Source organism: Cydia pomonella, chromosome 10 (genome assembly GCF_033807575.1).
Source record: "Cydia pomonella isolate Wapato2018A chromosome 10, ilCydPomo1, whole genome shotgun sequence".
NCBI classification, from domain to species: domain Eukaryota; kingdom Metazoa; phylum Arthropoda; class Insecta; order Lepidoptera; family Tortricidae; genus Cydia; species Cydia pomonella.
Window position 1 is genome coordinate 10,490,211 of NC_084712.1, and position 27,856 is coordinate 10,518,066.

Consider the following 27,856-nt stretch of genomic DNA (forward strand, 5'->3'; position numbering starts at 1 on the left):
AACCAATTTACTTCAATGCCGAAAGTTGGCATATTTGCAAATTCCCTGGCAGACAGGTATTAAACTAGACAAAGTTTTTTTTTTTATATTGGAAAATAATATCGTGAGTAAGTACTAATTAATTCCAGACACTCGTCTGCTGACAAAATAAATAATTATATTGGAACTCGGAAAGGGTTGCTGGAGAAATGCTCTACAGTATACCTAACTTCATTTGACTTGTACTCCCAAATGATAGAGGTATAAATGTTTTTCAAGTAAGTAAAAAAATCAAAACGTAATATGGGATAAGCTACGGCTGGTCTACTTCAGCCAATCTCTGGCAAAGGACCCATCCAATGCCTTTACTGGAGGCATCACACTGAATGATGAACAGCTTCATATAGGTAGGGACAGGTCATCACCGCGCATCGGTGTCGATGTCAATAGTCTTTAGCTTTAACCAGGCTGTTTTAACTTCCTCAGTCCTAACCTTCTTTTTTCCCTTGCGGAGTGGAGATGTCACAATCAAAAAATCCTTAACAAAGCGTCTGTACCAGCTTTCACAATCCCGTAAACCTTTCGGTTCTTGCAAAACTCAATACGGGTTCCACCTTCTTCGAATCCGTTCTAAGACATATAAACTAAATAATTAATCATTAATCAATCTATTCATCGTAGACAAGGAATGCCTTTTCAACGATCTTAGATTAGGTCTAGCGAATTTGTACTTATCCACATTAATAGTTTGATTAGCCGTTTTCAAAACCATCATAATCTTCCTTAAAATCCCATCCCCAGCAAAATAAACCCAGACTTTGTCTTCCTCAGCATTAAACAGTGTACATGATGCAAGTCTTAGGGTAAAACAAAAGATTAGGCTATCTTATTTTATAAATTATTCAAATTGAATTAAAACTATCGATAATATGAAGCTATTTCTAAAAATGGCATTTATCCCGGTTTCACTCTTTGTAGCTTACTGTAAGAAGTAATCCATGGTGGATTTTATTCTCAACAAAGTACTCCATCTTCCGCCCTATACGACATCCGAAAGAATATATAATGTACACACTTATACGAAAACATATTAATATTTATTACTTAAGTACAATAAACTTAAGCAAGTAAATTTCAAATCTCGCTTTACACCCAATTTGTATACATATTAACTAAAATTACTTTTTCACAACGGTGACTACTTGTGGTCATTTAAGACAATGATTTCACTAAATTTAAATAGTCGATATGCGGTTTGTGTTATAGGACATTATTACACATATTGACTAAGTCCAACATCATAAGTACATTGCATCCCAGGCGTCCATAGGGCCTTATGCTTGTTTGACACTGACGTATATAAAAAAAAACATCAAGATGTATGTTTACGTGACACAATATTATCAGTAAATAACCTATATAGTAACTTTAATCTAATTAATCATCAATCAAACCATCCAATTAATTTCAAAATAATGTTTGATCAATTCTCCTGGTTGATGGGACAGAACAACAACAACATTTTCAGTGTGTAGATAATAATATTATCAGTTTAAAGAAGGGAAATAACTACGCTTAACGCCTAGAGAAACATACGCGTAGTTATTTTTCTGAAAACTGATGATAAACTTGATTATACCCAACTCCTTTGAAGGGGTCGAAGTTTTACAAGTCCCTTCCCGTAACAGGGTTGGTTTACAAAAAAACAGACAAGTTAAAATAACGCTATTCTGTTCATAAAATACCACGATACGAGTATGTTGTGCCGGTCTTGCCTTCGGCTATTTGTGGAGTTCTACGTATTAATTTGCTCATGAAAATCTGTAAAATACTAGTGTTTTATTTACACATCCATATTCTGTAAAAAAAAATCTTAGCAAATTATAAACCTAAACCTTTCTCATCAATCACTCTTTTGATAGATGAAAACCACCTGAAAGTCCGTTCAGTAGTTTTTGAGTTTATCGCGAACATACAGACAGACAGACGCGGCGGGGGACTTTGTTTTATAATACATAGTGATTTCCATTTCTATTATAAATAATTAAATAAAACTACTGGGAGGCCCGGATCAAATATAAATTGTTTCTTTTGAATGATTGATTTTATTATTTTTTACATTATGCCTTGTCTTGCTTGTCTAAAGGTATATTTGTCTAATTGCTCGGTATTTTAAATCATTATTTATTTCGAAATTGCAGAAACTTGCACAAAAAAACAAAAATAAGTAAACAAAATAACTTAATGTTTAAGTAGAACGATTACTTAACACACCTCTATCAATTACGCTATAAGTTTCATCCTGTATAACTAATTCAATTTTGTGGTGGTTTAAAGTTTGTGTTCAATCAAAGTGGTTTTCGAACTATCAGGGTTCTAAGAACAGTTTAACAGATCAAGCTATAAGATGAAGATTGTTTATTATTACGGGATCTTTACAACCATACACAACGGGAATTAATCTCGTGTTTACATTATTGCGTGGTTTATTACAAACACCGTTAATCCCGATACACGTGGGAGTTTGTAATACTCAATGCTTTTATGGCACCGCTTTTGTAAATATTTATTCAAAAGCATTAACTACATTTTAGGTTGTTTTTGTTAATGCTCGTGAGCCTCCATTTTGTTTGATATTCATCTACATAAAACGCGAAATGCACGATCATTTTATGATACCAAAGAGAATTGATTATAATAGAGGTAAAGGCTAAGAAAAAAATGTGCCCCTTAGTTTGACAATAGTCAATACTGCGCCAATAGTCAAACGTCAACTTTTGATAATTAGAGTTACCGTAAAATGTATATATGGAGCTGTATAGCACCATCTCGTTTACGAGATAAAGTTTTAAGTAAGAAATTCTACTTATTATCCAATGTGACACAAAAGAAACCTTCAAATCTTCAGAAAATTCGCATTTGTACAAGATAACAATAGTAGACAATTTTGTGGAATGACGAAGAAGATGTGACGCTGTAATAAGACGAGAATGTTACAAATGTACAGAAAACATCTGAATTTATTTTACAAAATGCGTTAGTGAGTTATTTTTATTGAGATGAATATACTATAATACAAAGCTTAGTTTGAATTCATATCTCTTTTTATAAAAATTGCAGATAAATTTTATGTCTATAATTATAGGATCACGTTATTTCGTTATCTATATCTTTTTCTATATCTTCTTCATTACATTTTATTACGTTAGTTTCTTCCACTGCGAAATATATAAAACTAGTTTTAGTTTATAAAAAAATAGTAAAACATTTATTTATAATTCAAAAATTCTACAAAAACTTGAGCAGCTTGATTGACTTACCAAAGCAGAGCTACCGGCATTATCTCGAGATAAAAACATTTACAAGCGCAACTGTTCAGAGCTTAGGGCACAAGAGCCGCTTAAACAACGGGTCATTAAGGGGAAGTGATCTATTTATAGCGTGTGCTCGTATTTCATAGCCGACGAGAGGCGTAATAGGGCGCACGTGGTGCGGACGATTTTATGCGCGACACGAGACATAAGCGGCAGCGGGAGCGGTTTAGGAACAAATACAGCAGCAAAATTTAACTGTATTTTTTATTAAGGAACGATTTTTCCAAATTGGTGTTTGGGCTATGAAATTAAAATAAAACTACTACTACTACTTATGTAGGAAAATACTTAATATTAGTTTTTAACATATGAACGTAAACTTTATTTTTAATTAAAATATATACTCTGTTTCTGTTTACACGTGGTGTTCACATATTTACCTACACATGGTATATCACAAATAATAGATAGAAATCATAAATATCAATAAAATAACTTATTGGATTGAAATATATTCGATCAAATAGATAAAATATAGGTTTCTATCATTATAGAATTTATCAAACTTGGAATGCTGTGTATTTAGTTTACGAAAAAAAATATTTATTCAAATTGAATATTATATTATAAATAAATTAAATACGAGTATGTATTAACTTGTAAAATACTCTAAATGCCCAAAAGGATGCATCATTGAACCATACCAATACTTAGAAATCGGTTGTTGAAGTACCAGCTCTAAAACGAGGATGGATCCATAGAGATAGCAACAGAAGCCACTTGACTTTTATCGAGGTCTGAACTTTTAGTTTTTTTTACGTCCTGGCACAAACACTTGTTTACACACATTGGTAATGTTTTGTTTTCGTCCCTCCGGTTTTCTTATGAAGGCCCCATAGGTTCGTTTTCTTCTCTCACTCTCAATAAACGTAATCGTAAGCGAGATGGGTGAGCGTGCTCGGAACTCATATTTTTGAATTTTGATTTGTTGTAAGTTTTAACAAAAAAAAAAACAAAAAAGTAAAGTAAATTTATATACAAAAGCTGAAATGGTGTATACATTGTTATATATTTTTGAAGTAAGTACGTTTTAGATCTATGTTGGTGATAGTTTTTCTATGGAACGAAACTCAAAAAATCAGGATTCGATGCGATGAAGTCACTAGAGAAAATTCTCAAGATGGCTAATTGAATTCTTGGCAACCGTATTGTGATCTAAAACGCGGTACGATTTTTCAAACACTCTTTGAACCTTCACGTTCTCTGCGTGATGTCCATCGTTCAACTTTACAAAATATTTACTACACCAAATATTGGCTTGCTTTTACAGTTTCATATTTTATACCATAAATTTACGAAATACCCCTTGCCCGATATTATTTAACAATTTGTTGTTATTTTGATTTTACTTTGTCACGAACTTAAACATCGGTCACGCTGATTGGATGCGAAACGAAATGAAAGTCGTGTGTGAGCGCGCGCCAATCACTAAGGCGATTATGAAGATCGTATCAAAATCAGTTGAAAGCAAACTGATCAATTAGAATTGACCTCCTAGTCTATGTAGTGTAAGTAAATTTAACACTATGGACCAAGGTCTGAAATAAATGTTTTTTTTTTTATGTGGCGGTGTAGAGTACACCGCCACAGAGTTTTTTTAATAAAATGAGAAGTTTTTTGGAACGTTGTAAACTCATTATCCACATAATTTCCAAATTATTCACTTAATCAATAAACTTTTAAAAGACCTATTGAGTTAAATTGTGCCACACGTTGATTACCTACTACAGATTTTTAAAAATTTTGGTTACATGTATAAATAAAGCATTCAATTTGTTTACATAAATTGTTCTACTTTTGTAGAATATATGCGTTTTTACCAATGACAAATAAAAAAAAAAAACAGGTAAGTATTAAAAAGTTTTACAAACACCAAATTTAAATTGGGCCACTCCTAAAACAAAAGAACGTAACTTTTTTAACACCAAACGTTCAGAATCTTGTACCAAAACCGCGAGCATCTGTCTCGTGGTTAACATGCAGCCCTTAAGGGGAAACTCCATAATGAGAGGTGAGCTTGATGAAGACATGGTTAGCGAGCCATTTATCTTTGTCACATAAATATAGGATGACAGTTTTGTAGCGCCATTTCGGATCCAATAGGGAAACGCTTTTAAAACACAGCAGGGCTTCGATATGCTTAAAAGAGAATGATTGCTGAATAAATTATGTTGGTTTCTATTATTTTAGATGATCAAACGAACTTCTTGAAGTGAAGTTCGATCATATATAACATTGACGGTGGTCACTAACGGCGGTCTCTAACGGCCCGATTCGAACTTTAAGATATATCAAATATTAGGTCCCGATACGATACGGATGGGATATGTGAGTGTCCAAAGTGACGTTTTTGTTTGAAAAAACGTCACTTTTGACACTCGCATATACGATTCATATCGTATCTAGACTTACTATTTGACGTAGCATAAAGTTCAAATTGGGCCATATTGCGTCGTTATAGTCTAAAATAGTTTTTTTTTCCAGCTGTGAATATGACAGAGATTTTTAGTATTTGGAAATCATTTTTATTAGCTTTTGACTTTTATCCATACATATTAAAAATAATTTGACTTATTGCAGCCGCCACTGTCGTGCTGATTCGATTGACCCAAAATATAGTTTTTTTTTGTTTTTTTTTTTTTTTAAATGAAAATGATTTATTGGTACACAATAGGTTTTAACTAGAACCAAAACAAGAGCCTTCTTTTAGGTAAAACAAATACTTGTGCCAGAAGGCTCCGCTCTTCCATTGATGACAAGGTTTACCATAATTATCATAGTTGTTTGGACTGAGCCAAAAGGAAATGAAACCTGTGTCCCCACAGGGAAGTGTGCCGGCTCTCATTTTGGACGGAAACCTATTTTGGGGCTAGGCGCTATTGTTTAGTTCATTTGTGAAATAAAATACGCGTTATATTTCATATTTCCTGACAATAATGGATAACAAAGGCCGTTAATTAAGCGATTGTTAAATATATTAAGGGAAGCATTTAGTAACCGAAGGCAGGCAATCCCTGTTTGTGTACAGTCAGCGTCAAATACTTAGTAGCAGTCAAAGTGGCCAAATAGTTCGGTACACCATACTAAATATATGGTGTACCGAACTATTTGGCTACTTTGGTTGCTACAAAGTATTTGACGCTGACTGTACTATGCGTAATAGCTTATAACGCAATTTAGTAAATTCTGTCTTCTAAAAAGAAAATGACAATATTTGCGCGCATGCCCGAGAAAACTTATTTAATGGTGTATATGCCTACTCTTTCCCGATATACCCGTAATTTGATAAGCTTAGACAAAATGAAGTTAGTTTGGGACGATGGCAAAACTAATATAAATAAAGGCTATATTACAAATAATGGTAAGCCGTATGTCTTCGTATATCTAAAATTTGAAGTTCTAAAATGGTTACTATGTAAGTACGAGTATTAGAAATCCATACAATCCAATTGAAAAGCTTTTGAAATCTTGAAGCCTGTTAAAACTAACATACATAGGTAGTATGTAGAAAAAAACCTTTTCAATTTCAATTATTTATAGACCTTATTGTTATTGGTGTCTAGACTTACAAATCTGGCTATCCTTCTTTACGATTGACATCTACGGTCCCATTGTATCAGTATGCATTGGCGAGCTCCTAATACTTATAAAGTAGAAAGTTTGAATCAAGATTTTTTATTACAATGGACAATGAGCTCCCCTCTTCTAAAGCACTCATCCCTGTAGAGTGGATAAAAATATCTGACAAAACTATATCGGTTGAGCGTTGGGACGCCTCAAATGATGTTGAGAAAATTGTCCTTTATATTTAGATTGCCAGTAGTCATTAAATGATAAAATCAAGAATCTTAATTTAAAACTTTTGATAAGGAGAATGTCCTAACAGTCCTCGGCTGACAAATCAAATATTTTCTTTTTTCGAACCAGTAAACCATGGGGATATTGAAGATTTGTTTCATAAAATACTAAGCAGAGACTTTGCTTTCCTGTAATGTCGAATGTAGTTTTATAGTTATGGTTAGTTTTGTAGTTTGTGTATTGACATTTTGATATTTAATTTTGGAGATAGGGAAGTATTGGGCACTTTTTTAATTAAGTCTTAATAAAAATGCATTTGTTTTACAAAATCAACTTTTTATTCCTTATAGTAATAGCACATATATTTGGCTTCAATTATAACGAAGAACACTTATACAATAATAATCAGTCTCAAAATTGCAAGAGTATTTCTGAACACTGTCAAAAGTGCCCAAACGGGAGGTTTGGACACTTTTGACAGTGTTCAAATTGTCGGGTGGTTTGGACACCTCAATGGGAGGTTTGGGCACTGTATTAAATACGCCACTTAATGGTAAATTACTTAAATATTAAATAATATAATCATAAAAACTTGCAATAAAATCAACAAACGATGAACTGTTTTAAACTATAAGTACTCAAAAAAAAAAACTAAAGATGTAGTACTCAATAGTCAGTATTCTTACTTGAGTAATAAAATTTATCTAAGATTCTGTATAACCCAGATGGGCTTATCAAAAGTATACTTAGAGCTGTCACGCTTCACCCATATCTTTGGGCTTGGCAATTTGGTTTTGATGTCTTCCAATGGGACACTTGATATATCTCAATCTCTGGATAAATAAATGTATTACGTATCTTACTCATACGCATAAATTTAATAGTTGCCATGGAGTGACGATTATTTAAATTCAATATTTACACGCAATTTAAACCCGTCGAAATAATTTTATTTTAACAGAACTTACTTTTTACAGCGATTGCCGAAACAAACAATAATTGGGCATGTCCAAACCTCCCTTTAAAATTAGCGCTCAATGCTCCCTACCCCCTCATTTCACAAATAAATTCAAATATGTGTTTTGTAGTCTAATATTTTACCTTAATTTATACGTTAATATTAGCTTTCGTAAACACATAACTAGATGACAATACAGAAACTTACGGCTTTTCACAGATCACGTTGTTATTTCCTTTGAAATAGCATCAAAATATTTACTTTTGCACGCACGAAACGGTCGAGGGCATGTGACATTGACAACTAATCAAAATGGCAGATGACATTGGCCTGTGCGGTGTTGCCAGTTAGTTAGCTAAATTACCACAGTATACAAAATTAAGTAGCTTCCATACGACCCGACTTACAAGGTGGTGCCCGAACCTCCCGACTGCCCAATGCTCAGGGGAGCATTGGATTAGGAGTCGGGAAGAGTCGGGGATAGGGATCACCCCTACCGTTTTTGATATTCCCTTGTATTGTTAATAAATAATAAATGATAGATAATTTTCACATTAACATATTGCAAATAGGTTGCCAAGTATAATTGCGTACGGATAGTTTTTTTTTTTTAAGTTGGTCCAGTCCGTGGTTGCCTAGATTAACCGATTTTTATCTAAAATCAATCATGAACTCGACCAACTTTTTAATAAAGCAACCTATTACAGTTAGATTATATATAAAATAAGCTTTCATTTAATAAAAGAAACGATTAAACAACGCAAGAAAAAAGTAAAATACATTTTTTTTTTGCGTACGAAATTTTACTAGGCAAACCTATTTGCAATGTGTTGTTGTGTTGGGTTGTTGCATTTTTTTTCCCTCTTCTAAATTTTCTTGATATTTATAGTAGTCTCGGGAATATTCTAGAATAAATTTAGTATGTAGTAGAATGTTCTCGAATCTTTCACGTAGGGTATATAAGAGCGGGCTTGTTACAGAGATTTAGTTAAATTCGAAAAAATGGACCAACAACATCTTCGAGCGATTTACTTATATGAACACAAATTGGGAACCAGTTCGAGGGAAACTGCAAATAAGATTAACACTGCTTTTGGCCCAAACACTACTACCGCTCGCACAGTACGAAATTGGTTCCAGCGCTTTAATGAAGGATACACAAGTCTAAAAGACATTCCTCATACTGGTCGCCCCGTCACTTTTGACGAAGAAGCATTGTGGCGCGAGCTTGAGTTGTATCCGAATTCCACAACCAGGGATTTAGAGAAAACTTTGAACTATCACTACAGTACCATAGATCGCCAACTGCAGTCGATGGGTTACCATAAAGTTTTGTCAAGATGGACGCCTCATGCTTTGACCGTTGCTCAACGTGCATTATGTGTCAACATTTGTGAAAGTCTGCTGCTGCGCCCCCAAAGAAAAAGCTTCTTGGAGTCAATCATCACTGGAGACGAGTCCTGGGTCTTGTACGAGAACGTTACACGAAAAGCCTTTTGGATGCCTTCCGATAAACGGCCACCAACACAGCCGAAAAGCAGTCCGTATGGCCAGAAACTTCTCCTGTCAGTTTTCTGGAATCCGCAAGGAATGTTGCTGTGGGAGTTACTGGAGGACCATCAGACTATCAATGCCGAAGCCTACGTGAATCAACTACAAAAGTTGGCGAACGCTGTTAGAGAAAAAAGGCCAAAACGTCTTGAAGTATCATTACTTCATGATATACGGCAAAAATGACCTGTAAATTTCTAGAGGAGCTTGGTTGGACAACAATACCTCACCCACCTTATAGCCCTGATCTAGCACCTTCCGACTATCATCTTTTTCGGGCTTTGAACAGCATCTTTGTAAAAATAAAAAACGAAAATTCTGGCGACCTAAAACATTACCATGCTAACTTCTTTGCCTCTCAGCCACTTTCATTCTGGGCCAAGGGTATTGAATTTTTGCCTAGCAGATAGTTACATATTCTAGATAATGATGGTGATTATATTGTCGATTGATTGTTTCAATAAATAAATATTAGAAAAAAAAATAGTTTTATTTCAAAGTGGGAAAATAATTATGCAACAACCCTATATCATTTATTTCTTATCACAAATAAATAAAATGTGAGGGTAGATATTCCTTATATGGTATCTCAAACAAAAATTTTACTACTAGTGCTAGTATCATGCATAGAGTTAAATTACTATTATTTTTTAAATACAGTCAGATGACTCGCGCCTATAAAAAGCTAGTATTTCCAATTATTCCTAAATAAATAAATAAAAAAGTCTTGGTACGCATTAATTGTCATAATTTCACGGTTAGCTAGCTGGTTGCTTAAATACCAATTTAAATCAACAAAAACGCCCTGAGCAGTTAACGTTTAATAGGGTAGTCACGAGTATTAATTAAATCATAACATGTGTCGAATATTTTGTAAAGAACATCCCGCGTCTGATTGCCAATCAGAGGCAATTAATATTTCACTTGGATGTAGCCGTTATCCGACAAATAATCGCGCGATTTAATAATGATTTAATTTGTGAAATGCTTGTGATGCATCGTAATTTCGACGAGAAACCAACCAACAGTGGTAATAAATTATTGTTATTAATATAATAATAATTCAGCCTATATACGTCTCAATGCTGGGCACAGGCCTTCTCTCATGCGCGAGAGGGCTCGGGCTATAGTCCCCACGCTAGTCCAATGCGGATTGGGGACTTCACATACACCTTTGAATTTCTTCGCAGATGTGTGCAGGTTTCCTCACGATGTTTTCCTTTACCGAACAGCTAGTGGTAAATATCAAATGAAATTTCGTACATAAGTTCCGAAAAACGCATTGGTACGAGCCAGGATTTGAACCCGCGACCTCCGGATTGAAAGTCGGACGTCATATCCACTCGGCTACCACCGCTTCTCCAATCCAACCTATATTGTTATTAATTATCAATAATATAGGGAAAGGTTCGAAGGTCGAAAGAAACGTGAGTGGATTAAATCAAAAAAGATCTTGAGTGCTACATTGAAGCTACGTCAAACAGTACGATGTGGAACAAGAAGACAAGGAAGGCTGATCCCACCATCAGATGGTAATAATAATTGCCAATTTTAATTTCAAATATCGTGGTTATACAATAGCAGACCATGTGTAGCACCAAATAAAATCATCATCCACTTGCGATATTTTATACGTTATTTACTAAAATAATATTTATTTATTTAAACTTTATTGCACAAAAGAAAACTTATCGTACAAAAGGCGGACTTAATGCCAAAAGGCATTCTCTACCAGTCAGAATATTCATTAGCAGTAAAGTTAATAAAAGTATGTTAATAATCAAGTCAATTCTACATTACACTTTCGTCGCCTTCGATCAGTAAAATCAGTTTCATTCCCACGCTCGAAAAGTTGACGTACATAACTATTTCCATCTGCCATGCACTTGACTAACCAGGTCACACCGTCGCGGTTTTTCCTTTTAATATTTATACTGGCACTGTGTTGAGCGAGAGTCACACAGATTTCCCCCGGGTTATGCCACGCCTGCGGCCCGTTAATTAGTTTTATGTTTTACGCGATTTTCATACGCAAAAAGAAAAACCTAGGATATTGATATCAATATCAACTGACTAGAGCAAAACTTTCATCATTTGAGGTAAACGTCCTAATGTCATAATTTCGTGTCTAGCAAATTCTCATGATTGATGATCCATTTGTTACCTAATGTAACAGTGTCGTGCAACGAGACAATATTTAGGAACCTTAAATTATTGCTTTGTTTATATTTTGTCGACACAACATATATATTTATAATAATAATTATACTGAACTTAAGCAAACTAACCAAAATTCTAATCCAGGAGGGATTTTGTAGTAATATAAATAAATATGTAGTAATATTTTGTAGTAAATAGGAGAGATTCTGTGAGGTTTCATGGTTTTGCATATGCAAAAGTGGCTCTTTGTTAGTCCATGAAATTTCGATTAGTGAATTAAAAAAAAAAAACACCTGAAGTTTCACAATCATTTGTACAGATATTCCTGGTAATTTTCCTACTAATGCAAACGATAGGCATATTATAAGCCATTACGTAAATCAGTCAGTCATTATGAGAAACGATTGTGCTTTAATGTTCAAAAGCAGATGTGTTTTGGAAATCATAACGGGATACAGCCTCAGATTCAGGGAATAATTACTAAAACATACATACAGTCACTGAATATTTTATTATATTAAATAAGGCTACAATTTTAAAGCCACGTATATGCTTCAGACTTACTAAAATGGAAAATTGAGAAGGTTACAGGATTAATTAATAATTTGTCATATAACATAAAAAATGTGACCTGATTTAATTAAATTGTACAATAATACAAAATTAACACCAACAATACAAGGGTATTACATTATGAACAGGTAAATAATAAGTGTCACTTGCATGTAAATAAAATAAAAATATGTTTTGCTATGAAAGGACTAATTTTAATACAGTGGATCACCAATTTTTTTATTTATTTCAAGAGATTCATAAAAAAGAAAAAAAAAATATTATTAGTGAAATCAATAGAGGAGCAAAAACTGATATTGTCATTTTTTATTTTTTTTTAGATTCCATATTCGGGGAGATAATTACATATTAGTTTTGGAATTCATCAAAGTAACCCCAATCTACGGTAATAATTACCGAATCCATACGTAATGAAATAAAAGTTCAATGTTTCTCTGTGTACATTACCTGACGAGGTACCTACTCAGGTAAGTTTAAGCGGTGATCTGAATTTCTGTGTCGAATTACTTAACAATTTAATTTTTATCATACGAGTAAGCAGTGTTTTTAAGTTTTCGCAATATGTATAAAGTTAAAAATTAATGTGAGGAAATGTGTGTGGTATTTTTTGTAAGATATATTCAGAAAAATAAATCATGCTATCCTAAAAGTGTCACATAAACAATAGTGGTAGTCAGGGGCAGCATTACCTTCTCATTATAAAATACGTTCTTAAAACAAGCCTCAGTTTCTTGCCTTGCGAGTCTCTTGGCTTGATGATATTTGATAGTTATGAGCGCTTTTCCATAAAGCTACTATTTAAACTGTGAATTTACTGCAAGACTGAGCAGAGACTCGATCTATGCGGGCATAGCCATTATAAGAATGTTAGCATAATATGGCACCGTGTTTCCATCACATTCTCAGCAGCGCAATATCCAATACAACACCATAATCCCAGTTTATTTTACACACCATTAACTTCCATATTGCGACGAAACTGTCACCGACATATAGTCCATCGTTTTCTGTACAAAATTTCAAGAAAACTGGAACGCTTGGAGTTAAAAGCATCGGCATAAGTGAGGCACCTGTGATATCCTTTAGGAATACGATGCTCGAGTTTCAACTCCGAAAACGAAATCTTTTCTCGGTTATTTTGACGCTGGTTCGAATTTCATGGTGAAGGCAAAATGTCCAGTGAGATTTTTCAATACTGAGCTTTTTTATAATAGTTTTAATAAGTCTTCAGTAAATCAATAGGTAAAATACCAAATCGTACAACAAGATACAAAAGGAATATAGAATTAAAGAGCGATCTCTTCCATACAATCTTTGGGTAGTAGAGATAAGGTAAAAAAAGTTGCGTGAGTAGGTGATGCAGTAAATGATAGAAGTTAAGAAAAATAAAACACAAAAAGCAAATTAACAACTTAAAAAATATATTCACTAACACTAACATAAAGCAACATTTCAATATCCATGCAGGAGCCTCTTTTTAAGTATTCAGGATACCTGTATTGTATTAAGAGTACAGAATGGGCTAAGAATTCAAAATCTTACTTGACTTATAAGTAAGTAAATAAAACTAAGTTTAAGTACAAAATATGGATTTGGATGGTCTGTAATAAAGAAAATTTATTTTATTTATTTATTTATTTACTTTTTTTTATGGAGGATAGGCAGGCGTTTGACCACGATCACACCTGATGGTAAGTGATTTATTTAAGTTTCTTTTCTATAGATAACTAGATATACAGACAGAGAAAAAATACACATACCATACATCTTCATATTTATATAGATTCTGCCATAATAATGGTCAAGGACTTTCTTCAATAAAATTTTAAACTAAAGCCTAACTCCGATAATAGATATTACAAATCCTCTCAAAGTCAAAGTTTTTCTATTCACTCGTATAAAGTTTACGATAAAATCTTCGATGGGTCACTATTTCCTTAATGTTTATGCATTCGCTCTGATAGAAACACACTGATAGGCTGAAGACATGAATCGTGGAAGGTGAACTTTGACCAACACTTAGAGGAATTGAAGAAATAGTATGGGGACAGGCCGGTTATGCTTACTTGCTATTATCGGCAGGTACGAAATTTGTAGTACTCGGACTATAAATGTTTCAAATGACATTGATGTGTCATAGCTCTAAATTATAATGCTTGTTTTAACAACAGCGGTAGATGGTGCATTTATATGTACACCGAAGTTAAAGAAATTCAAGAAAAACACCCTGTACGAGCGAGATCAAATTGACATATTTTTTAAATTTTAAGCTACCTTCAGAGGTCGATTCTAATTTGAATATTTGTTATGATTTAGAACTGGTTTTCAAACGACCTTGACTATTAAACATCTTAGCGATTAGCGAGCACCTTACGCATGCACCAGACGGCCTGAGCAATCTTTAAGGTAAGGTGGTTAGGGTGAATCAACTTTTAGAACACTGATTTCATGTCCCTTGACTCCCTAGCAAAGAAAAATCGATTTTTCAAAAACCATGTAATTTTTTACTTTTTTGTTCACACGGGCATTATTCGATCCATAAGTATTTAATGAACACATTAAAATTAAAATCGTGATCAGTACCCCTAGTGTAAATAAATTCGATTTCGAAACGTGACGTACGCGTTTGCGTTTAGTCTCATTTTGTATTGGATTTAGAAAGAGCGCGTCAAGCGGGACGTTTTGGAAACTCAAAATCCTATACAAAATGAGACTTAACGCAAACGCGTTCGTCACGTTATGATGTCGATCAAATTTACACTAGGGGTACTGATAAAAGTTACATTTTGTATGGTAACGCAGCAGAAAAATGTTTGTTCGTGTACAAAATTGGTGTGATCCTGATTGTTAGGGTTCCGTACCCAAAGGGTCAAACGGGACCCTATTACTGAGACTCCGCTGTCCGTCCGTCCGTCCGTCCATCCGTCCGTCCGTCCGTCTGTCACCAGGCTGTATCACATGAACCGTGATAGTTGGCCAGTTGAAATTTCTACAGATTATTTATTTCTGTTGCCGCTATAACAACAAATACTAAAAACATAATAACCACTCACATGATTCCAGCAACTAAGGTTTCAACATTTCGCACCTCTAAAATGATCGTCGCAACTCGAGTTGCGAACGGAGTGTATGTGGTTTTTTATTTCTTATCTGTGAAGGGCTGCACAGATATGGTGTAAACAATTATTAAAACACAGAATACCAACGTGACAATATTTAAAAAATGTTTCAACCACATAGACATAACCACAGTATTTTTTATCTATGTCACTTTGCAAGTTGTTCGGAAAAGTGCGTGTGTTAAAAGTTGTTGCGTGTTTTAAAATGCCGTAAGTATTCAAATTTACATATTTCTGTTAGTATTATATATTAAATTACTCCGCGTTTATTGGTCTATTAGATAAAAACTATATTTTAGACCTACTTAATATTGATGACCATAAAATCTCACTTCAAGCCAATAACTCTGTAGATTTTTGGCGTGTTTCCTATTTTAATGCCCTAGATTTCTATGATTACCAAATATATCTTGAGCAACCTATAGTAATTAAATAGTTCGATTATTAAATTACATTAATAAACAATAAAATGCATTAAATCATTGTGTATTATCCAGGATTAGCGAACAAACCATGTGACGGAAAATTGTAAGTACAAACACAGCAACTCTGGTTGCTTAAAGCATTTCTGTACATCGTAAGGCATGTGGTACACTAGACGTTGCATACGCGTTTTGGGGTGTTTGTTACTACTTACTTATAATTTCTATTTACTAATATTTCTTTGCTATATTGCCCGGATCCTGGGGTAGCTTGCCGTTTTTCGTCTGGCAGTGAATGTGTTAAAAGTTCCTATTTCTGTTGAACATCTGCACCGCGCGACTGTTGTGTCTCCGACCTAAATAGGTAGCCATCTTTGTTTTTGACATGGCGCAGGTCAGTTTGTTTGTTTATTTACGTTTATAATCAGTATAATTTCATGTGTTAATAGTTACTATTTGCTTATTGTGCTTAATTTGTTGTAAAGTGTATGTTATGGTGTATATATTATACGTGTTAGTGTAGTTATAAGTTAGTTCGGTTGTTGGTGATCGGCCGTTTTAAAAACACCAAAGTTTAGTAGGTATGTAAATACTCTTTTGTTATTTTAAGTTATAAAGCCACTATCATTGTGATAATTACATAAATTATGTATTTTATTTCAAGGTAATTAGTGTCTTAAACGGTTTTTTACTATATTTTTGTACTTCAGTATCTAAATTAGCCACAAAAAAATCACGAACATAGCACATAGTTACACGCCAGGTGGAGCAATTCGAAAGTTCCTTATCAGAATTTGAATCAGTTTTACTCTGCAATTTTATAGGTGAGCTATCAAGGTTTTTAGTATCAATTAAAAGCTTATTAAGCCTTCTTTAAATTGAATACAAAAAAAAGATATGTTATCGATTTAGATGTTTTATTAAAAATAGTTTTCTACTATAACTCGGAAATTATTCCTTTAGGTAAACTTCGTGAATTTTTAATAATTATTTTTATTATAACAGCAAATAGCTAAAGTAAGAAAATAAATTTCTTTGTTTCTTTACCATTATAAAACCGAAAGAATTATTCCAAATGCTTAAGCAGAAGCAAAGTTATCAATTTTTGAAGATATCACGACACTGTGCCGTCGTATCTGCGAAATGGCAGAGCAATTCAGGGCACCTTTCGTTAAAATCGGAATCATGTGAGTGGATAAAATAAATATTTCTTTCCAATCTCGAGCTTAAACAACGTCGGGCGGGGTTAGTACTGGGATGGGTGACCGTATTTAGGGTTCCGTAGTCAACTAGGAACCCTTATAGTTTCGCCATGTCCGTCTGTCTGTCTGTCTGTCTGTCTGTCTGTCCGAGGCTTTGCTCCGTGGTCGTTAGTGCTAGAAAGCTGAAATTCGGCATGGATATATAAATCAATAAAGCCGACAAAGTCGTACAATAAAATCTAAAAATTTAATTTTTTTGAGGGTACCTCCCCTACACGTAAAGTGGGGGTGAATTTATTTTTTCTGCCTCAACCCTACAGTGTGGGGTATCGTTGTAAAGGGCTTTCAAAACTAATAGGGGTCTTCAACAAACATTTTATGATAAAGTGAATATATTCGGAGATAATCGCTCCGAAAGAAAAAAAAAATGTGTCCCCCCCCTCTAACTTTTGAACCATAGGTCCAAAAAATATGAAAAAAATCGTGGAAGTAGAGCTTAAGAAAGACTTTAAATGAAAACTATAGCGGACATAATCAGTTTAGCTGTTTTTGAGTTATCGCAAAAAGTTTCCCCTTCATACTAAAAAGACTTACTTTAATTAGGTACTGATTATGCAAATTTGCCTATTTGTTTAACTCGCGTGAAAGGTACCGTTTCATCCCTTGGTTAATTTACTATACTTTAAGCTCCAGTTTAGCTTATTGTGACGGAAGAGTAACTACGGAACCCTACACTGAGCATGGCCCGACATGCTCTTGGCCGGTTTTTTATAGATAATGATACGGAAGCCTTCCTGTGCGAATCCGACTCGCACTTGGCCGGTTTTTATAATTCAGTATATTTAGTGCATTATGTTGTTCTTTATAAGGTGTTAAGTATTACTTTTCAGGATCAAACATGTACCCTGTTAGGGCATAGCAAATCTTATAACTAATATCTTACATCTAATAATTTATAATATAATATATAATATAATATAATATAATATTTTGACGACCGGTTTGGCCTAGTGGGTAGTGACCCTGCCTACGAAGCTGATGGTCCCGGGTTCAAATCCTGGTAAGGGCATGTATTTGTGTGATGAGCATGGATATTTGTTCCTGAGTCATGGGTGTTTTCTATGTATCTAAGTATTTATAGATATTTATATATTATATATATCGTTGTCTAAGTACCCTCAACACAAGCCTTATTGAGCTTACTGTGGGACTTCGTCAATTTGTAAGTATATATATATATATACTTACAATTTATTTAATTGTACCAAAATGTTCGGTCTCCCAGCTTCAATGACTGTTTTGCATAGGAATACTGTATATATATATATTTGTATAACATTGTAAATAGCATAATTTATTTTTATTTTTCTCTTCCTCGCGTTGTCCCGGCATTTTGCCACGGCTCATGGAAGCCTGGGGTCCGCTTGACAACTAATCCCCAGAATTGGCGTAGGCACCAGTTTTTACGAAAGCGATTGCCATTTGACCTTCCAACTTATAGGGTACACTAGGCCTTATTGGGATTAGTCCACTTTCCTCACGATGTTTTTCTTAACCGAAAAGCGACTGGTAAATATCTAATGATATTTCCTACATAAGTTCCGAAAAACTCATTGGTACGAGCCGGGGTTTGAACCCCCGATCTCCGGATTGCAAGTCGCACGCTGTTACCGCTAGGCCACCAGCGCTTCTAAGTTCTTACTAAGTTAACAATAGTTCACCCAAACGCTCGTTAATATTTAGTAGAAATACACTAGGTACACCTGTAGGGCTAAGATGGTTGGCTCTTTATCATTTGTCACCATGCCTGTCATGTTCTAACAAGTATGTAAGCGCAACAGTGGCGGACATAGTGACAAGTGATAAAAATGGAACCATGCTGCCACAAGGCAAGGCAAGGCAAGGCATAGAAAGAAAATGGCTTCCACAAATTCCATCGTCAAAGAATACGACATCGCTTGTGTACAATGCTTGCTTTGAAGTGAACCATAGTGAACTAAATTATTTATATTCCGAGGAATCACTCAAAGAGATCGTTTTACGGCCGCCAAAGAGAAAAAGCCTGACGGAGACACGAGGGATGGCTCGACATTAATGTCAATGGAATGTATTGCCCGCACGTCCCGTCAAAACGTTTTTATTACTAACACGATAAAGGCATGAGCGCAAGCGTGAATGAACGACAGAGCACACACTGTTTACGCTGTTTTTGTTTAGGCATTGAAAGCAGATTGGCAAAAGCTGTACAGCGCGATACCTATATGCGACAAAATCGTGCACAAAAGTCACGCTCATCCGTGCTGTTGCAGAAATAAAAGAGTATTTCAAAATATCAAAGTGTTTGCAAATCATAATTACCTTGATCCCTACTAAAATTTGCTATGCTTAGCTGCCACCACGCTCACGCTTAGTTAACTTCATTTATGTGACTGCAGCTGGAAAAATACCACTTTATCGCTTGGCATAAGGACAAGATTTGCCTGTATCTTTAGACGGATAACCTGTCAAGGAGTCCTTATAACCAGCGACAAAGTGGGACATTTTGTCGCTGGTTATAAGGAATATATGTGAATCTCTTATTGCATTACAGTTTTGATGCTCAGTTAATCGCTCCGTCCTTTAACTTATACCAAAAAATTCCCCTTCGTCTTACATGGTCAATACTAGAAAACGGCCCCGAATGACTGATTTATAGCCAGTTCGTTGAAAAACATAAAAGACACAGCTGCAGACATATCTTCAATTAATAGCTTATTTTGGTGCGTAAACGTCTTCAACAATATGGCTTCGGTTGTTAAATTGGTACCTAGACGGTTGAGAAACTCAAGCTCGGCCGAATTTCACCTTCCCATACAAACGGAGTTTCATTCTCATTTTAAAACTACGTGTTCGGTTGTAATTTAACTTTGCACTTACAATGACATGAGGTATATGAAATTAGTTTATATTGCTCCACTTTATAAAACAAACGAATTAGAGCAAAAACAAGTTTTGTATGAAAATATTAAATTCGCTATATATTTTTTAACTATAGTGTCTGATGCTATATAAACGATTTACCATATCCTATTGTAAGTACAAACTTTTAGAGCAATCTAGCTAGTCGTTTTTTTAAAATGAGAGCGTAACTACGTTTGAATGGAGAACCAAGCTTGCTAGGGACTCTTAAGTAACGCGCCCACTACCTAAAGTTAATTTATTTATTTAATCGTATGGCATTTTTGTTAGTCGTTTTATAGTGTAGGTTAAAGCGTCAGCGTCGAGTCAATTCTATCGCCGCTGCTCAACGCAGCGTTGGTGGAACTGCGCAGCAAGGCCATTTACCATAGCGACGACTGGACGCCAACGCTCTGAAGACGCTAGTTTAGATTGACCGTATTTTCTGATCATTTTATTAAGGCGATTACATCTGTGTACATTCAGTACATATAGGTATATTTAAGTCAGTGTTTTCATAATATTGCTCACTCTACATCAGGATTGTTGATTATGAATTTATTTTCTATATGAGTGACACGAACATTGTAACGCTAATTAAGTAATTTAATTCGAAATTTCGAATTTTAGTGAAATGGTGAGAGCCAAGAGTAACAACTAAAAAGCGAGATAAAAAAGTAACACGACAGATAAGACTAGTATGTTTAACCGCCGCCGCCAAGTTTATGCTAATACTGAAGAGGTTAAATGCCTTTACACTTGGGAACAACATCGCAAGAAGCTTTGTTACGTCTGACTTAACCCTTTTAGCCTTACCTTAACCTTATATGCCTGAAGTAACCACCAAGCAACAATTTAGAGCAGTTTTAGCCGAGTACTAACTCCGTAAAAGATTTTACTTTGATTCAAAATTAGCTGACGACCACAGTGATGAATAGTAGGTTCTTTAGAAAACGGCGTAGTCGCTTACAATGTTTTATATGTACGGGATGGATGGAGAAGTTATGTATGTATGCCGACCGTAAATTTGCGAGGTATCCTTTGCTTAACATGTGTAATTAGGGTACTCTGAGCGAGTGAAGCCGTGGGTATGCTAAACTTAATTGGAAATGTGTAGACTCAGCTAAAATTAAGTATTTAAAAAGTTCCAGATCACTTCTTAGACTACCACATATCGTAATATGGGTATTCGAGTGAGTGAGTGAGTTTACTTTTACTTATTTAAGACAGTCTTCTGTATTCCTAGTGTAAATTTGATCGACATCATAACGTGACGAACGCGTTTGCGTTAAGTCTCATTTTGTATAGGATTTTGAGTTTCCAAAACGTCCCGCTTGGCGCGCTCTTTCTAAATCTAATACAAAATGAGACTAAACGCAAACGCGTACGTCACGTTTCGAAATCGAATTTATTTACACTAGGGGTACTGTTTAATATATTATAACGGATTACTCACGTATTTTAAGTCAATAATCGCTGAAACGGAGTGAAATATGTTGAGCTATTTTAGACTTAAAATACGTGAGTGACCTGTTAGCATGCATTAAACGTTTTAATATATGTATTTAATAAAGTGTTTCTATTTAATACTTCATGATTTAGACACAGAAAGTCGTTCAATTAGCAATAATTTTCTTTATTCTCAATTATATTATATAAAGTTGAAAATGCATGAAGGAGTTTTAGGTAACTAGGACGAGAGAGGACAGAAACCTCGGACATTCGGGCGCCCCTCCCGTTTAATTTGTAACCTAACTGATCTGATCGAACAAGGCTGATGCACATTAATTAATTATGTAAATTAATTAATATATTAATAAGCTATTGTCCTTGTTTGATCCCATCGATTATTATTATTATGATTATCTTTCCCTTCGCGGAACAATGGTGTTCAGGAGATCTAGGAGGCATGCGCGGAGCCAAAACCAACACGTAGAGCCCATTTTAGCAGTTTAATGGAATGTTAGGGGTACACCCAGCGGATGCTGCCCTTGCCCGTGTCATGGGACGCACGCAGAGACACCACGCAGATGGAATCTTAAATGAACTGTGCTATTGAGTGAAAGCGATGGACTATACTCGGCTATGGGATAAAAATTCTATGGCATTAGTAATGAACTTTAAACAGCCGTCACAATTGATCACTGTTTAGTCTACGTGGCATAATAATCAACCCGTGGGGGCAGCTTGTGGCGAGCTAACGGTGAGTTGCGACACCGCGGGCCCCTATTCCAAAGGGCACTTTCATCAGGTTGGAAGTGTAAAATGTTATAACGCCGGCGGCCTGTTAAATGGATCACCGGCATCACGCTACCGCAGACTCACCTCTCGTTAGCCACTCCAAAGTGTTGCTGTATTGTTGCACTGTGATTCCAGCCATTTTGGGGTCCACTCGAAGAGTTGGCGAGTCACCACCTGTCTTTCACAATTTCGATAATGATTGTCACGGTAAGGTGTCCGCTAGTCTCCCCTAGCCTCCCATACCACCATATCCAGATATATCTAGTCCATCCAACTTGCAAATCAACAGACTATATGACTTTAGATTCCATCGCAGCATAAAAGTGCTGCACTGCAGTAGTCATTGCATCTGGCGGGGACTATCTCCGAATGCATCATATTGTGCGCTCGGGGATGGTAACCGCCACGTGTATCCCTTGCTTTTAGACTAAATTGTCTTAAAGGGCCTCCGTACTGTTGACTTCGGCCCCACGCACGCCCCACGCCTCGTAAAGGTCCGGGACCCCATGGTCCCGAGATATGGACAAGACATAATAATAAACTTCCCCGATTTTTGTATCGGTATGGCATTGACAATTGAAATGACAAAAAGCTTTCAAAAATCGCATACATTAAAATTTTCATTCCAAGCAAGCACCCTAATCACGTGAGCTGTTTGTAACAGCAACCCCCCTAGTTAGGAAACAGTGGAGATTCAACAGTAACGTGTGGACACCATCAGAATACAAATCACTAGCTCTTGTTAGTCAACTAAGTCGTGAGAACCATCTGCCTTATGATTTGCCGTTTGCATGTATATTGGATTCAAATGCGGCACTATGCAAACTAGTATTATGTGTTAATATCAGATAGTATATATTCGAGTTTTCATTGCACCTAAATAGTTTGGCACATTCAAAATTATTATTTCATTATAAAGCGGCGTATTGAACTATGTAATGCTTCTCAACGAAAGTTACGATATTAAACCAAACCCAAGAAAGTCCAGATTTGTAAGAAACAGGCTATTAATATATATTTTAAAACACGCGCAGCAACTATTGCTCCGATGGCCAAGTCAAATTTACTGTTTGATTTCAAAATAATATCTAAATGATTTCATTATCTCATCATTTGCCCGGAGACCGATTCAAATTTATTAATTTGTTAGGATTTTGATCTTGTTTTGATATGACCCTGAAGATCGCTAATTCTGGTTGGTGCAAGCGAAATTAAGTAAAAGTCCTGTAGAAGTGCACCAATCACGAAGACAATTATCAAAATCAAGATCTAAGCCATAACAAATTGTTAAGTTAGAATGAGCCTCCCGTGCATCTTTCTCACACCAATACATTTACAAATTAGGGTTTGCAATCCGGACCCAAAATGTATGAAATTATCCGGATCTGGCACCGGATCCACGGATTTACGAACAAGTAAGAGCGAAATGCAAGCACGGATGACAACAAATTACTTCAATTAGATATCAATATGTCGGTTCGAATTGGCCTCTAGGGTTCATAAGCTGATTTGCAAACATTGTTTGTTTAACTGTTCCTATATGTAACCAAAATTTAAAAAGAGCATAAATACCTACAAAAATATTGCCAACTCAGCAACTCAAATACCACACGTTAGCACAACGAAGTTCGTTAGAGTGACTTTAGATGTTTGTTCAAAGTGAGGCCAGAGGTATTGTTTGTACGACCGGGTTAGTGGGAAACTTTGGCTCAATCACACCCTGTTCAAAGCTTTATGATACACTTTGGTTGGGAATTAAGAAAGTTTACATTCTAACGAGTAGGAACCGTGTATTAGTTAGGTTCCAAGAAAACGAACAACTTTGTTAAACGTGGGATTAAACATCAGATATAAGACTTACTTCAATCGCTGAAGTAGTTTTTAACTAAAGGCAGATTACATTGATCAACAATGGCTGGTACGTACAAAAACTCATCATTTCTCTATACATACGTATACGCCACACTGTTGAGCATAGGTTTACTTTCAGTGTTACACTTTCACAAATGATTAGTACATTTCATTTGTGAAAGTGTAACACTGAAAGTAAACCTATGCTCAACAGTCTGAGCAACACCGTCCAGTCACTTGTAATAATTTAATATTTTGCACACTGAAGCGCGCAAAAATAAGACGCCCTTATGGCTGTCTAGTAAGACTATTAAAAAAATACAGTTTAGCAAACGACTTCTTGCTATTTAAACTTAAGAACACTATCTGAATTACATTTTGCAATATAATTTCAATGAAACGGTTTTTTCGTAAGGCTTCCGTCAATTAACAGGTATTATGCTTATTAATAATTAACTAGATATAAATTATACTTAGATTTAAAATATTTTGTAAAAATGTGGCCTGTTTAATCTTTAACTTATTGACGAAAAACTCCAACATCTCTTCTGAGCTTGAGCTTACTCGGTCGGTCTTTTCTGAGCTTGAGCTTACCTTGGAAAAATTCGCCTCGGCTCTAGTACAAATCCGTTCTTGGTTTGTTTTTATTCTCCTTCTGTCATGTCTATGTTTCTCTCCCGTCAAATAGCTTGAGGTTCTCATTTTGGGCGAGATTAGGATGGGTCTTCGCTGTTGTGTTTGCTCAACACGGTTGCCATGCCGCGGAATATTTGTATGGCTATCTTGTAGTCTGGAAATAGTTTTTTTTTCGGCTGGTTCTCCATTAAGCCGCGACGGTGAGGTAGAGTGTATCTTCACATAAGCATTTTCGCGACGCTGGCTGCCTCACCGTGCATTAAGTTTGTGGCTATGTCTGTAGACCGGAAATCAGTTCTTGGCTTGTGTGGTTTTCTGCAAAGCAGCAACGTCGCGTATAGCGACTCGGCGTTTGGTGAGATAAGGTTGATTCTTCACGTAGGCATTTTCTCGACACGTCTGCACTCCCGTGGAGTAGAAAATCTTTTTAGACCGGAATTCTGTTTTGAGCTTGTGTTGTTCTCCTTGAAGCAGCGACGCCGCGTACAGCGACCGGACGCTTTGTAACGAAAGGTAGAATTTTCAAATAGGCGATTTCTCGACACGGCTGCCATCCCGCGGAGTAGGTGTTTAGGGGCTATGGGAGGGAGGTATCTTGTAGTCAGGATTTCATTTTGTAAAAAGTGAGTCGCCGTGAACGCGTGTGCTCGATGCGGCTGCCGGTCGTGGAGTGTAGAACACCAACCCTAATATGTTCTTCGAGTATGGGCATGTGTATGATTGTATATTTCAATGACACGCTCTGCGATCCAAACGGCTTGATATTAGATTTTGACCATAGAAATGCCAGTAGAATCTTCTGTCTTAGTAGTATTAGTGGAAGGTAGGTTTAGGTTCTACTATACTTGTTTATTATTTCTAGCTTCTATTACTTCCCTTCTTTACTTTTACGAGTACTAGCCTTTTTAATAAAAAAATGTTTGTCCCCATTTTAGGTACTACCTAAAACAATATTAACATGTTTGTAAACAAGGGGACCCCGAAAGAAACTGTAGCGGACAGATTTAACGAAAGCGACAAGAAAGGCCTGCCAGTGACAGGGTGAGACGGGGTTGGGCGAGAAAAATTGACAATAGTATTTTGTTTTACCGCTGTCAACGTTTTAATGATACTTTTTGTTTATTTGGAAAAAACATTTTTATTTGCTTTAACTCGGATTGAAACGGAAGTTATGTGAAACCATGGATAAACAATTGAAAATAACGTAAAAAACCGGCTATGAGCATGTCGGGCCATGCTTAGTGTAGGGTTTCGTAGTTACCATCAGTCAGAACAGGCCAAACGGGGGCTATTAATTAGTAAGTATCGTGTAGGTACGTACGCAGCGCTCTGTACGTATTATTGCAGTTTTTATTTTACCGTTCTGTTGTCGTGCATGATTTATGTATCCATGCCAAATTGCAACAATCTAGCACTAACGATCACGGAGCAAAGCGGTGGAGGGACGGACAGACGGACATGGCGAAACTGTAAGGGTTTGTAGATGACCACGAAACCCTTATAATATTTATTATTAAGAGTAATTTTCCGGCAAAGAGTATTTCCCAAATTGTGGTATTTTCAATACGATTTTATGTCGAGTCATACTCGTACCAAGTTGAAGCTGAAGTTTACCTGACGATATACTGTTCAATGGATAGAAGCTTAGAAAGTAACAAAAATCATTACAGGCACATAGCTCCGTAAACACTATATAATACAGAAATAAATTGGTATATACATATATACATACACACATATAATCACGCATATTTCCCGAAGGGGTAAGCAGAGACCACGGATTTCTACTTACTACGATCTTGACATACCTCTTTAGATTCATTCACTTTCATAGCATTCCTCATACATGCTCGCCGGTTTAGGGTGCTCTTGACCTGGCCTTTCTTCAGAATTTCCTTGATTTGGTCATAGAAAGTCCGCCGCGGTCTACCACTTCAAGCTGCTTCCTATGATTCTCCCCTATACACTGTCTTTGTTAGTTCTTTCATTCATTCTTTATTAAAAAAAATACCTATTGAGATTATAAATCAAAATACAAGGCTCCAGTCTCAATTTTTTTTAAGAGTTAATAAGAAAGAAGAAAATTTTAAGTACCATTCCATTCCTTACATTTTATTAAAAAATAAATTGTATGACAACTATTTACATGAACGAAATATTTCCGGGTCAAAATAGCAATTTTCTTGATCTTCCATACCTTTAAGGACGGACTAATGTAATGTGACGTCACATTACAGTATCATTTTGTTAGAGGCGTTTCAATCGTCGAGTGCGAGCGTCAGACTTTAACTCTCATTTCTGACCTTTGTGTTGCTTAAATGCCATGAATCCTATAAAGACATTTGATCCTCAAGAAAAACAAGATAGATTGACATTATTTCATAAAAACTGTCAAGTAGCCGATTGGTAAGTATATGATAATTACAACCTTAAATTGTAATAAACTTATCTACGACCACATCTAACCACAAATTAAATACATACAATGCTACATGAGTAACCATTGTTACCAATTAACAATGTAACCACATGAAAGTAGTTTAAAATGGCTTATTATATTGCAACGTAACTTTGTAAAATATTGCACGTCACTATCGCGTGTTGAAAATCGGCTTCGTCAATCAGAGACTTCCTACTGACCTGGCCTCCATATATTCCCATTGATTACACGTACGCGGCCGGAATAGTCTAGAAGGCTTACTGCAAACCTCGTTCGACATGCTGCCTTTCTGTCGCACTTTCACATTCGTACGCAAGTGTGACAGGGAGGAAACATGTCGAACGTGTTTCGCGGTAGGCCCTCAGTTTTCGAGCGAATCAGTAAAGACTCAAGATCCGTAACGGCTTTTACTTATACGAATAACGCACTTATTGGTTTGTGTGTTTTCATGACTGCCTTAGCAGTGTCAAACTGACTTAAGTGACATATTTGCTAACGTCTGCGTAATTTACATCATGCTCGCACTAATATGCGAGTACAAGCAAGATACATAGAAAGTATATTAGTTACGCACACGCTAGCGAATATGTCAGTGTCACAATGGTGGTAGCTGTA

At 35.7% G+C, this 27,856-nt stretch overlaps 1 protein-coding gene across 2 annotated transcripts in view; it reads right to left on the bottom strand.

The window, feature by feature from the left end:
• LOC133522062 (uncharacterized) overlaps positions 1 to 27,856 on the bottom strand; it is a 105,718-nt gene that overhangs the window by 53,967 nt on the left and 23,895 nt on the right. Inside the window, exon 1 of one of the 2 annotated variants that reach the window (XM_061857257.1) lies at positions 3,300 to 3,551. The exons of the other annotated variant lie outside the window; for it this stretch is intronic. The gene's annotated coding sequence lies outside the window, so the exon portion shown is untranslated. Of the gene's footprint in view, positions 1 to 3,299; positions 3,552 to 27,856 lie in introns of those variants that run through there. 2 annotated transcript variants of the gene reach the window in all.